We start from the raw sequence: 11,642 nt of genomic DNA on the forward strand, positions 1-11,642 counted from the left end.
CTAGTGCTGTATTGTTCTGCCACCTGGGTAGCTCTTCCCTCCAATCTCTGCCATTTAGAGTCTTCCTGAGTCAGCTTGTCAAGGGCTGTATTTAACATCACTGTCCTTTGCTGAGCCAACTTTGATTACCACTACAAGAAATACACACGCTCTCCCTGTGAATAACTCTAATGCTTACGAAGAGTAAGATCGGGGGCTTTGTGGTGGGGTGTACCTGGTTCCCATGCCAGCTCCTTAAAATCACTGTGACCGTAGAACGTTATTTAACCACTATAAACCTTACATGAAATTTGGGAACATACCATTTGACTCCAGAATTATTTTGAAAAATAAATGAGGTGATGTATTTAAAAAGTTAAGCATATTGCCAAATTATATGTGTTCAGGAAATACTAAATTTACTTCTGTCTTCTCCGGGAATACATCCCAAGGCCGCGTCCTATCTCTTACTTATCTTTGTAGGTTCTTTCCTATAAACTTCTCTGGAAGAGACTGTCGTAGGTCATGGAACAGAACAAATATTTTGTATGTGTTCATATACCTAAATATGATTTCTGGATTGGGGAATGAACTGTGTATGGAAAGGCTCTATGACAAATTCAACTTCAGGCTTTGGTTATAAAGGACAGTCCTAGGGGGGTGTGTTCTGAATAAGCTGCACCCGGGAGACCCTTGGAAGATCTCTTCCTGGAGAACTCAGCTCTACTTGGCAAGCCCTGGAGGAGAGAAGGTTCTCACGGCCTATCCACTCCCCTCTTCCATGTCGATGAAGAGCAAGGCCCGTGGAAAGATTCCTGTGTTAGGTGGAGGGACTTCTGGCACCTCACCATGATGTTCTCAGAGGGTGGCTGGAATGTCGGGGCAGGGAGCGTCTTGAGAAGGAGATGTTCTTCCAGCTTGCTTCCCTAGCTCTCTGTAAGAAGCACAGCCTGTCCTCTTGTGCAGAGACCAGCTAGAAGAAGTGGCCCAGGGTGATGCACCGTGTACTTCCGGCCCCTTAGGCTCTTCTAGAGCATTTGCTGACATTACCAGTCCACCTGCTACACCTTTGCTTATGGCCCATCTCATCTTGTCAGGTGTCCACTTGGCATTTAATTCATCTTAGAAAGCAGATAGCCTCACTAGATTTTACTGCTATGCTGTTAAGGGGTTTCTGCACATGTATTTATTTATTTATTTATGGATAAGGGTGGCCCTGATGAAGTCTGACTGGAAGGATTCATCTTGTTAAACTCTATTCAAAATAAGTATCTGGACTAATGGCTGGGAATTTCTGTGCATGAAGGTGGGAGCGTCATACATTCAGGTACATGCTGTTAGTTTGCTTTTCTCTCTCTCTCTCTCTCTCTCTCTCTCTCTCTCTCTCTCTCTCTCTCTCTCTCTCCCCCCTCTTTCCTGTCCCCTCAGACCATCTTTGGAATATTCAGTTTGTATGTCCTTGATGGGCTGGACAGAGCATCCAACCTTCAGTCAAACAGCTTTTATCTTACTCTTTTCTTGATACCTTAAACAAAGGTCTCCTAGTCAACCCAGGCAGAAGCGAGCCCAGACCTTTCAGCCATTATGCTGGGCCAGCTTAGTTTCTTCTTCAGCTGACTCACATTGAAATCAGAATTTCACTCTCCATTTGACTCTTGGCCACTGCTCTTCTTGTTTCTTCGCCAAGCCCCTCCCCCCCATCTTCATTACCTGCCCCTGAAGAAAAGAGCTGTGAACCTTGATGTTCTTGACATTTATCTTGGGATCAGGCTAGGTCAGGAAAGCATGAGCCTCACTGTACCGTGCCCCTTACAGCCTCTATGTTGGTGGATCCATCAACCTGTTTTAGCACCTGTGTAACTTTTTTTTTTTTGTCTGCAAATTAGTAAAGCTGTCCAGGCCACGCCATGTGTGATATTTATAATTATTCACACGTCCTGTGAGTTCTTTGCTACTAAGGCATGACTGCTAAGTCTGTGAGCAAATTCTTCCAATTAAAATCTGTGCTTGCTGGATAAAAATAAATTGGCGTTATGTTTCCATGTGCAATTAAAGTCGGAGCCTGAGTTCTGTACACCGTGTCATGCACAACTGGATGCAGGAATGAAAAGAAAGTGGAGAAGCAGGTAAACTTTTGATACTCCTACCTTAGGGATCCTACAGTGGCTGAAATCTTTGTGAGTTCAACAAGTTTGTATGAAAAGGAAAACGTTTGTGTTCCTTCTGTCCTTCAGGAATCTGCCTGAGAAGGCATAAGAAGAGAAGGCCCTCTAGGCGACTTGAGAAAGGTATCCTGGCCTTTAATGCCGAAGGAAAGTATCTGGCCTTTTCCTTTGTTCTGTCCTGATTGAGCTGTGCAACTCGGGTTGGGATAACTGCTGAACTTACTTTCAGTCCCAGCATCTGTGTTCACTTGAGCCCAGGGAGGACATGTTCTGTTTGTGTCCTGAGGGTTTGTGTATGTGTGTGTCTATACATAGTTGTGGGGTGTTTTCCACCCAATTGTTGGTTGTAACCATGAAAGATACAAAGAGCAATTGCTTCACAGTTTAATAAGCCTAAGTCTTCGTACCCACAGAGTGTAGGAGAAGTCTTTCCCCCTCTCAACCCTCGTCTTCAACTAATTATATGCCTTGCCTATGCAACTGTAATTATTTCACCAGCCTTTGTGAAACCTTTCTTTAAACTATAGTTAGAAAAATAGCAGAAACGAATCTATTTTGAGAACTTGTGTGGTGAAGCAAGTTCCAGCAAAAGAAAGGGATCCTCTGGATTGGACCCAGAGTGACAGCATTTCGTCACTTGTAAGTTCAAGTGATGATGACATATTGGCGGTGCACCAGTTTCTTACTGGATCTGAAATATACACTTGATAAATCTCTCTCCTTAAGAATTAAATGCACGGCAATATTGACCTGGTCAAATAGTGGCATTAAAAAAAACAAAAAACAAAACCAAACCAAAAAAACCCACAAAAGTTTCCATGTGCTTTCCATTTTCTGAGATGATGCCCTTGGAAGACCACATGCCGCCCTTGCTGTTTGTAACTGAGTTTGTGTCAAATGAATGTTTTACATGTCATCCACATGCTTGATCAGTCTCTTATCTTAGTTGATCTTAAAAGATCACATAGGTATGGAAACATCAGAATAGAGGTTATATGCTACAACATCCAGCTCAGCTACAGAAAATGGCAGAACTCTTGCTCTAGATATTAAAAGGTGAATTTACAAAGTAAATTGCACAGTAAGTGGACTCCACTCTGCTCTCTACCTTTTCTTTAAGCATCTCCAGTAAGGAAGTCACTGTCATGGCTGTCCCCTCTCCAGAACGTTCCCTTATTAGGGGATGATTCTGTTTTTGGAAACTTGACTTTGCTTATAATGCTTTCTGTATTGTTTCTCTGGAAATGTCACTTTTCATCCTTAAAACTAAGCTTGATTATATTAGGAAAAGGGAGAGCCAAGCAATGTTTTGTGAAATTAAGAGAATCAGCAGCAATGGCTCCAGGAAAACATCACGTGACACAACTGAGTCTCCAAAGAAACCAGAAATTTCCACTTCACACTCACGGATCATGGTGGAGCATGTAATGGAGAGGTGTGCTGTCAGTTGGCTTTGTTGTATGAACATTGTAGTTCCTTCCATAGACAAAAAGCCTCTGATCTTACTAGGCAAGGTGAGTTGATGTGGCCTTCATTGTAGATGGAATTAACATTGATGGAGCCCTCGTGTAGCATGTAGATTCCTTTAGTTTTACAGTAACCAAGGTTGGCAGAGCAGGATGGAGTGTACCTATTTTTAAGTGAGGGTGCTCAGTCAGTTGAAGTGGCTAAGGTTACATAGTGGAAAAGAAAATCAGTATGCTCACAGAGGTTTTGGCAATCCCCAGTCCCTGGCCTTCCTCTTTCTATGGCTGTTGACCCCATCTAACCTTCTCACATGAAAACTACGAAGGATAAAGCACTGTGACGTCTGCTCGGACTTGCTGAATTGGTGTTCTTTATCACAGCACCACTGTATCTCTTACTGTAATGCATTTTTGTGGGCTCTCTTGAAGTGACTTGCTTTGGATGCACCTCACTTCATACATAGTGAGACCCAGGGAGGGTCTCCTTCTCCCCTCTGATCTGAACCAGCATCAGAACAGGGTTCAAGGGAAAGCAGAGATGCTGGGTAGACCACCCTGTGACATTCATAGTCAGGACTGAGATCTCAACCCTAGTGAAGAAGGACAGTTTGAGTTTTAGAAAATTGAATGGCTCCTTTGCATTGTTTCCGCAGATATAAATACTTCCCACACATTTGGGAAGATTTCTCTTCCTAAAACTCTCATTCCTCTTCTTTTTAGTCCTCTTTCTCATCCATTATGATATAAAAAGAAGCCATGTCTAAGATTTCATCTCTTGACTTTAAATTTGAATATCTCCACAGGTTAAATTCTTCCTCATGCAATAGGTACTAATTAAGTAGAATTTCTTTTTAGAAATAGATTTGCCCATTATGGTGAAGCCTTTTTTCGCCCTGAACATACTGGGTATATATGAAAATAGAGGCTAAATCATGAGAAATTTCAATGTGGAAAGGAACCAGGTGGTCCACAGGAGAGAATAAATCAAGTAAAGATGCTGTCTGTTAGTCAGTGTTCCACCTTATTAAACATGAATTCTGCACTTCTTACAGCAGAGGCAGAGGTGCTTAATAAGTGTTAATAATGACTAATATCATATCACAGATGTTAATTGAATGTTGATAAGTATCTAAAAATTACAGTAACAGAGACACACTTCAGCAACCTAGCACAGTGATGCTCTTCCTTGGTGAAATGCTGCAGATTGTGTGTGTGTGTACATGAACACTTGCAATTAAGACAGGATTTTTGCAACAGTCAAATGCAGACGTTCAGTATTTTTGTGGTGCCACCCAGATATGCTGCCATCCAGACATCAAGTCTGAAGTAAGGGAAAATATTTGCTGCTTAATCTAATATCAGGGAAAATTCTTGGACAAAAATACTAAGAATAAATAACCTTTAGCAATTTGATCCGGATTTGAATAACATCTGGGATTTCTGGCATTAAGTATTTTGTATATGTGGGGCATTCATGCATAAGGAGGAGGGTAAAACTCAAGCTAGCACATGATGCTAGGGTCTACAGCAGGGAAGAAGTTTTGTTTTGTTTTTTATTTTTTTCCTAACGGTCTGAATTCCAGCCCAAAGGCTTCCTTGCTTTCTGATGTCACCAGCTGTTCCTCTTGCACCTTGAACTTTGATCACAGTTGTACATTGTCTTGCACAAGTTATTTGAACAACTCTGATATTGAAGACTCAGAAATGTTTGGTAAGGAGGGAGCTATTTTCCATGGTTCTTACTTTTCCACATAATTTGTAGAGTTTTAAAGCGGCTTGCTGCTGTCCAATGTTGGGTTTTTATTCTGTGGGGTCAGAATAATGTGCGTCTTCAGTTGTTTTAAGGTGGCATGGTGTCTGACGCTCCCATTCTAGCCTTGGGTATTTTAGTTCTATGCAGAAGAATGGCTCTCCTCAGGGCTAATAAGGTCTCTAGTTCCCTTTGTCCTTTAGAAATATCTTGGTTGGTACTGTAGATAGGGCTAAGACTCCTTCCTGCCAGTAAGTCAAGGAATAAGTTTATTTTATGGCTAGTGATCCTGTCATTAAAAAAAAAAAAATCCCCAATAGAAATAACAACTCTGACATATTCTAAATAAATACCTTCTTAAACAATTTCATACTTGAAGTTATATCTATACCAGACAAAATATGTACATTTTATATAAGCCCATTCACATGGGCTGTCATACATACAAAATCCATTTCAACTATAGATGTACATATTATTCTTAGGTCTCAAATAGCTTACCAGAATTATAGGTATTAATTCTGAGAATTTAACTTTGCCATTGTAACAAAAAGAATGAGAATAGTTTATGACATTTATTATTATGAGTGATAGGTATTGTCCCAATGACTGACATGTGGCATTTTATTTAAGTCTCAAAACACCTTTCTGGCATCATAACTATCTTAAGATGAGGAAGCATGTTGGGGGAGTCATTCATTTAATCAGCATCTCCTGGCTGGTGAACAGTGTGTGAGGATTAAGGCCTCGTTTTATTGCTACCCTCAAAGTCCACTGCCTTCTTGGAATTACCCATGACCCAGAGCAGTCAGGAACAGAATAGCTTTCTGATAGAGAAAATGAGCTACACAGAAAATTACAACTAAGACGAATGACTGTAACTCCCTCCTCACACCTTCTTTGAGGCTATACAGGAAATCTGGGGAGAGGGAAGTACCATTGTACCTGTGTGAGATGCTCTAGGCAGACCGTTTGTTTGGGTACCTTTGATAGCAAGAATGGATTAGCAAACAGGAGTACTGTTGGTTGCTGATCCTGCCCAGATCAGGGCAAGGCACTGACTTTCAAGACCCATTCATATCCCTAGTTTATGTGTGTGTATGTATGTATGTATGTATGTGTGTGTGTGTGTGTGTGTGTGTGTGTGTGTGTGTGTGTGTGTGTATATATATCCCTCCTATTTCCGACTCTCTTTTCTTGGTTAGCAGCTGTGCCAACAGATACAGTGACAGAGATTTGTGACCTCTTCTCACTCACAGATCCAAACAAGAGAGAATTTCCTGTGTCTTCTTGGGATAAAAATCTTCCTTCACCTTTGACAGCTGTTACTCCTCAGAGCTTACTTCAGAAATATTTCAAATATTCATGTTTGATGTAAAATTACCACTTTTTGTTGTTGGTGGTGTTGATAAAACAGGATTTTCCAGACATAGGTGCATACCAGGTAGATATGTAGACAATGGGGGACTGATGTTCACAAAGCACTTTTGTCTTTAGCTCTGGCGTTTGCTGGGTGTACACCTACTAATTTATAGTCTTAATGACTGTGCCCTGAGGAGAATAGTTCAAATTAGTTGTTTTTGATGAGTTGCTTCTTTCTTTGGTATACATAGGGGTTATGAAATCATTTAGAGTTAAATCATACTTTAATTCAGTTTGTTGTTACTGCCTATTGAGATGTAGTTTCATTCATTAATTCCTTAAGAAAAAGCAAGCAAAAATAAGTCCTGGGTTTGGTGCTAGCTACACAACTGTGTAATGACTGTAAGCTTGCTAACAGATGTCTTTAGAAGGTTTATACTCTTAATTAGCTGTAAAATAATCATATTAGCCTATTATATAAAAGCTTCGTCACTTGTACTGTGTTGGCAGAACTTTCTTGGTACCCTCAGTGAAACAAGAATCATTCGTTAGGGGTTAGTTTTTTTACTTTCTTCTACACTTTCCTCCATTGAAAAGTGTCCATCAGTGGAAAGAGAGGCCCATTGGTCTTGCAAACTTTATATGCCTAAGTACAGGGGAACGCCAGGGCCAAGAAGTGGGAGGGGGGAGGAGAATGGGGGGGACGGCATAGGGGACTTTGGGATAGCATTGGAAATGTAAATGAAGAAAGTACCTAATTAAAAAAAATAAAACAAAAAAAGAAAAAGAAAAGAAAAGAAAACTGCCATGTTTGTCAGTACCAATGACAACAGCAACATTTACTTGGCACTTAAAGAGGTTTAACTTTTTTTTCCCACTTAAATCAACAGGCTACCAATTTTGTATCAATTTTGACTTACCAACATAGTGTGGAAGTGAGGTCACAAACTTTATTGTGTCCATTTTACATATTAAGAAACTCAAGCTCAAAAGAGATAAGGGCTTCACTCAATGTTGGTCCATATGAGAGGAGTCAGGACAACTACGTCTATTGTGGTCCATGGAAATAGCCCTGTTCTGGGAAGTATGAAGCCTGGAAGGCACCTAATGATGTAGTCTTCTAGAAGCTAGGCTGACTATTGCCTACTCTCTCTGAGTCTCAGTTTCTGCATGTGTTCTTACATTAGGAAGATGTTGAGGCTGTAATAAACTTTGGATGTGGAGGGCATTTTTGATACATTTTTCTTTATATTATATTTCTCGGTATTAAGTTCAACATTATGATCTGCTTGTTCAAGGAATTTATATCCTTATTAAAAGTCAAGGAGCGGATGCGGCAGTAAAATTAGTCTAGGCATCTTGTCTAAGTCTTCCAGTGAAATCACAGCAGGAAGCCTAGAAATTAGACAACACAGTTCTTCATTCTGTAATTTTCTATTATACTTGTGGGTTGTTGTTTGTCGTTATTTGTGTGGTTTGGTATTGTCTTATTTTGTTTTCATAAGACAGGGTTTTTCTCTATATCCCCGGTTAGCATGGAACCCCTAACTCTCTTTCTAAACCTATAAAATCCTAATATTTTTAGGGATGAGCCATCATACCTACCTCTCTGTCTTTATTTTTATCTCCTTTTTATCTACTACTGTTTTCTTTGAAGAAAGAATGTTAATGAAGTTGACCATGGCTCTTGAAATGTCTTTACAGTGTTGAGCATCAACCTCAAAGCCCTACTCCTGTTAGACAAGCACCCTGTCACTCAGTGACATTCCAGCCCCAAAGGATTTTTATTAGGACTGTCTCCAGCAAATTCCATTTCTTTAAGTGATACATGAGAAGGAATGAACATGAAATTCCAAATGACATCTGTCAACGTGGAACCACTGAAATTGTGTCAACTGATGCCGTTTGAGGACCTGGACATTTTGACTAACTGCTTTGCCTACCATATTGTTGTGATCTCCTAGAGCGGATAAGTGATGATTTACATAGGTGTCAAAAACACCAGCATTACACCAGAAAGCCCGTGTTGGGCATTGATCACTAATGTTGACTAAACCCCAACTGGGAATTCAAAGCGCACACACTCTAATGTTTACATTTCCTTGAGAGGCAAGATTGCTTTAAATCACATACGACTGATTAATCAAAATGACACTTTGTTTCCAGACTCTTCATTGTTTAAATTTTAAATAGCACTTAGGATCATTAGTGCTTGTATGTTAACCGATTAGGCAGATTTGAGACTTGATCAGATGGACTCAAATCTGGTTAAAGTACATGTGTCTAAATCTGATTTTTTTTAACCCTTTGGATGCTCAACAGAATCTTCATCCAACACTATAGTAGACTGCAGAAGGTTGGGGTGTGGGGTCTGCCAGCCTAAGTTATCTGTGTCCAAGAATATGTCAAATATATTTTCCATGCCTCCTGCTGAGACTTGACAGTAGCTGGAAACTTGACCATGTCTCAAAGATAATATAATTTGTCCATATTACTTCATACTGTTCATACACAATTTCTTAGAGAAGGAAAAATAACGTGTTTCTATTGAATTCTATTGTTTACACGCACTTTCTCTGTTGCAATTGTAAAACCTTCTAGAATCAATATGCTATAGTTAAAGATTCAGAAAGAGGAAAATACTTGGGTGGTTTCCTTTTTTCTTTTTTCTTTTCTTTTTTTTTTTTTTTTGTAGACCTGAAACTAATTAGTTTTTCTAGTTGTGCTGTCCAAACATGATTATAAAGTACAAATAGATTCAATTTTGGAAATGTTTCCTAACAGTGCTTACTATGCTTCTTGCAATATCCCCCCTTTCTGAGATGTGTGTTCATATTTTTTTTAATGTGGCTGAGAGAAGAAAAGAACAAGTACTTCATGGTGGCAGTGATGCTAGTGACCAAAAATTTGCCTAGAAAAAAAGCAAGCAAACAAACTAGATACTTCCTTCAGAGAGGACACAAGTTTATATGTTAGCTTTCTAAACCAAAGAGGGCCACTAAGTAGGCTCGAAAATGTCATGTCTAGATTGAAGTAAAAATAAAATTCTTGGGCTAGCGAGAGATCAGCGGGGCAGGTCCAAAGCACCTTGCACTTTCATGCTCATGTCCGAGGGTTTAGAAGGCTCCTCTTTGGATACCAAACAAGAAAGGTTTTTGTGCATGTTTTGGATACCCACTCATGAGTGAATTCATACCCATTCCTTAGTTCATCTACTCTTTCACATTTATATATTTATCTACTAGTGAAAAATATGCACCAATTTTCTACTATACTTATCATTGTAATATGCTCTGTGGTGTGTTCAAATGCTCTCTCTCTCTCTCTCTCTCTCTCTCTCTCTCTCTCTCTCTCTCTCTCTCTGTGTGTGTGTGTGTGTGTGTGTGTGTGTAAAATGCTTATGCATGAGTGTGCCCTTCGAAGTCTAGAGCAAGACTTTAAGTGTCTTCCCATGTCATTTTCTGCCTTATTTTGTTTAGACAAGATCTCTCACTGAACCAGAAGCTTCATATTTAGGCTAGACTGGATTTCCAGAAAATTCTCCAGATCTGCCCTCTCTGCCTCCTAATGCTGGGGTTTACAGACATCTGCAGCCAAGCCTGGCTTTTTACTTAGGGATTCACCGTTCAAAGTCACATCCTTCTGTTTATAAAGCCAGCACTCTTAAGCACTGAGCCATCTCCCCAATGTCACAAATGACTTTGTGATTTTCAGTCAGTTTGCTTCATAAGTGGTTGAGCTTACAGTACATGGTTAATTTAATTAAGCAAAGAGTTTATATTTCAGAGGATTAATAATGGTTCGTGTTTCTAAAACCTCCAACATTTCTGAAATCAGGACAGCTCAGTTTTCACACTTAGGACATAAAGGGAATTGCTTCTGCTATAAAGAAATTGTGTGTGTGTGAGTGTGTGTGTGCTTGTGTGTGTGTTGTATAATTATTAATGTCTCAAATCTCTTTATAATAAAGATACTGGCTTTGAGTTCTTTATCTAGAGATTTTTATTGAAACATAGATGGTAAACTGTTGGATATATTAGCATTTACCAGCTCAGATAAAACTGACATATTCTGAAGTAAAAACAAACCTTTGAAAATGGCTCTTGGAAGAGAGTTCTCTGGGATCTGAGGAGATATCGCCCTCAATATACCTCAATATACCTCAGTATACCTTGCAAGTATGAGGACTGAGAGCAGTCCCCAGATCCCTCATGACAAAGCTGAATGCAGACATAGGAAGATGGTTCAGAGCGTACAAGCACTTTCTGCTTCACCTGATGACCTCAGTCCAGAACCCAAGTAGAAGCCAGACATCATGGTGCAAGGGTTTGTAATCTCAGCTTGTCTCAGGAGATGGAGGCAGAGACAAGAGTGCCCCTAGAAGTTCTTGACCCTCTGTTCTAGAGCCCGAATCCTCTGTTCTAGAGCCTGCATCCCTTGGTCTAGAGCCTGCACCTCTTGTTTTCCTTATCTGCTTCACTGTAACGTGTCTACCAGCCATCCATGCCTTCTTTCCCTGCCTACCTCAGTACTTTCGACATGTGGCATTGCCTAACTAGCTCGGTGTTTTCCTAATGAGCTTTGAAGTCTCCACTGCTTTGCTGCGTCTTTTTATGCTCCCTCGGAATACTGCACAGAAAGCTTCTTGAAGGTAAGGCTGCTTTAACATCTGTGAGTTATTCTTCATTTATATTTGGTGACATTGAGATCAGTTCACAGGATACACACACACGCGCGCACACACACACACCAGTATAATCCCAGATAAACTTGGGAAAGCAATGCATTGAAGTTATGTCTTTGTTAGGTTGTGTTGTTCTCACTGTTGTACAGGCATCAAATAAACCGTTTTACTTTATCCCGGTTCCTCCAAATATTTAGTTTAATAGTTAATGCTAAGACGACATGGAATGAAGCAGT

General features: G+C 40.0%; 1 protein-coding gene across 23 annotated transcripts in view; it reads left to right on the plus strand.

Moving 5' to 3' along the window:
- The window catches only part of Hivep2 (human immunodeficiency virus type I enhancer binding protein 2), a 189,770-nt gene that overhangs the window by 137,805 nt on the left and 40,323 nt on the right, over window positions 1-11,642 (plus strand). For 7 of the 23 annotated variants that reach the window (XM_011243131.3, XM_030244894.1, XM_030244901.1 and 4 more), the window contains one exon: window positions 11,252-11,373. The exons of 12 other annotated variants lie outside the window; for them this stretch is intronic. The gene's annotated coding sequence lies outside the window, so the exon portion shown is untranslated. Of the gene's footprint in view, window positions 1-2,213; window positions 11,374-11,642 lie in introns of all 23 variants that reach the window. 4 more of the 23 variants (XM_030244891.1, XM_030244892.1, XM_030244895.1 and 1 more) reach the window with 2 other exon arrangements.

The sequence above is a fragment of the Mus musculus genome, chromosome 10 (assembly GCF_000001635.26).
Source record: "Mus musculus strain C57BL/6J chromosome 10, GRCm38.p6 C57BL/6J".
Classification (NCBI taxonomy): Eukaryota; Metazoa; Chordata; class Mammalia; order Rodentia; family Muridae; genus Mus; species Mus musculus.